General features: G+C 28.6%; 1 protein-coding gene and 1 long non-coding RNA gene across 3 annotated transcripts in view; one reads left to right on the plus strand and one right to left on the minus strand.

The window, feature by feature from the left end:
* Positions 1-2500, minus strand: part of LOC106875248 (uncharacterized) — a 154321-nt gene that overhangs the window by 131524 nt on the left and 20297 nt on the right. The window lies entirely within an intron of this gene.
* Positions 1-2500, plus strand: part of LOC128249495 (uncharacterized) — a 13319-nt gene that overhangs the window by 2705 nt on the left and 8114 nt on the right. The window lies entirely within an intron of this gene.

The raw sequence follows: 2500 nt of genomic DNA on the forward strand, positions 1-2500 counted from the left end.
ATGTATATGTATGTGTATATATATATATATATATATATATATATAGATACACTTTCGTACTTAAACACAGAAGTGGTCAATATACACCTATGTTGGATATGTGTTGAGTATTAAAACTGTACAAAAGGAAAGCAGATTATTTCACCATACAGACAATGTGCCGTTGATTTTGCATTCAACCATACACAGTGAATTTCAAATAATCTTATTGTCGACTGACTGCAGAATTCAGTCCACTTTGAATTCAATCGACCGAAATTTTTGGTATGAGAAAGTAACCCTGAATACAATCATATACACTCACTCTCACATGTATGGTCACACGCACATTTCATATATATATATTTCTATGCACATACATATATGCATATATATGTATGTATGTATATATACATGTATAAATATATGTACGTATATATGTATATATACATGTATATGCATATATGTATTTATATACAAATATATACATATACAGGCATATATATTTATTTTTACATATATCTGCATATATACATATATACACATGTATATGAATAAATATGGACAAACAAACATATGTGTGTATATACATACACGTATTTCTAAACATATATAACACAGACACATTTACATACGTTCATATGAACATGCATACATGCACACAAACATTTTTTTGAAACACGTTCGTATTTTCGATACAAAACATATAAAGGAAAAGCTGCTTGCCACACACACACACACACACACAAATAAACGTCCACAGACATACACACAGAGACGCAGACTCTCTCTCTCTCTCTCTCTCTGTATATGTATATATATATATATATATATATATATACACACATATACATACATATATATATATGCAATTTGAATGAATGATTTCAATTTAATCTTTGTGTGTTCTGAGATAGAAGTTTTCGGTTTGTTATCTAAAAAATGTTGACCCCATTTGAAGGAACTTTTTGATGCATTTTCCTGCCATTAATTGGTCTGTTGTGTATCTTTGATTTCTGAAAGATCAGTTTTGGAAAATTTCTATTTTTTAACTATCTGCGGGCAAAATAATGAAAGATTATGTATTTCATATATATGCATGTGTGTATGTGTAATAAATGCATAATCATATATATTAATATAATATGTATATATTATATAGATAAATAGGTAGATGGATAGAAAACTGTATTTAATGCTTATATATATTATATATTATATGTATGTGTGTGTGTTGAGTAGGTATATGACTAATCGCGAGTATAATATTCATGCAATTGCTATAAATACATTAATATGCGCATATGGAGGCAACAAGATATATGTATCTACGATATTATTGTATATAACTTTACATATATGTACGCATGTATGTATATATGGATGTATTCTTATAAACATAAATGGGGAAACGTATCGGTTTCTTTGTCCACGTTCATATGCGAATTTATTCCTTCCATTCCAACAGCGATTGCGTGTCAAAATTATGTATGTATGTATGTATGTATGTATGTGTGCACGCATATATTTGTGTTATATGCGCATACATATACGCGTGTATATATATATATATATATATATATATATATATATATATATATATATATATATATACACACACCTATATGCATACATATATTTATCTATAAGTGACAAATATATGTACACTATACATATAAAATTTGTGAATATGTATGTATATATGCAGATATATAATTATATACTTTTATATATTATGCACACATCTATATATATCTATATTGACTCAATAATTGAGATAGTTAATAATTGATCTGTGTAATCTTGTGGCAAAATAAAAAATAAATAGAAATATTCAATAAAATAGAAGTTCCATTTCTTTGTGTTTTTAGTAAGAAAAGTTTAAAAGGCGAAATATTTCCTGGCAAAAGAACAACTTCTGAACAAAAGTGGAAGACTCTGAGAATTCTAAATATAATGGTGGTTGAGATAAGTGTTGAATGGTACGAACGATGGGAAGGGAAGAGCAGTCGAAGAAATTGTGATGTTTGTGAGCATTTAAAGAACATTAGAAATAGCATGTAAAATGTTCTTATTGTATTTAGGAATCGAAATTCAGGTTCAGGTTAATTTTGAATAAGAGAAGATAACTGGACAACGTCACTACGGCATTCTGGAAATATTGTTCGAAACAATTGAGGTCAAAATGAGGGAAGAATCTGGAAGAAGTCTTAAGTATCTGGTGCTATCAGTTGCTGGAATATAATTCTCACACTTTATTCAAATGTGCTGATCAGGTGAAGTGACTTAAAACTATGGCGATAAAATGGTTAAAGTCCAGAATACGCTTTATCTGTTTCAGGTTTTTGACGTAAAACTTAAATTTTCCATCTTGAACAAGTGCGTATACTCATAACATTAACAACCTTTCTTTTGGGTACAACGAATGCATCATCATCATTATCATTATTATTATTATTGGTGGGTTGCCATGGCAGAGTCGTTAGCAAATCAGATAAAATGTTTAACGGCATTTATTTAA

The sequence above is a fragment of the Octopus bimaculoides genome, chromosome 15 (genome assembly GCF_001194135.2).
Source record: "Octopus bimaculoides isolate UCB-OBI-ISO-001 chromosome 15, ASM119413v2, whole genome shotgun sequence".
Taxonomy (NCBI): domain Eukaryota; kingdom Metazoa; phylum Mollusca; class Cephalopoda; order Octopoda; family Octopodidae; genus Octopus; species Octopus bimaculoides.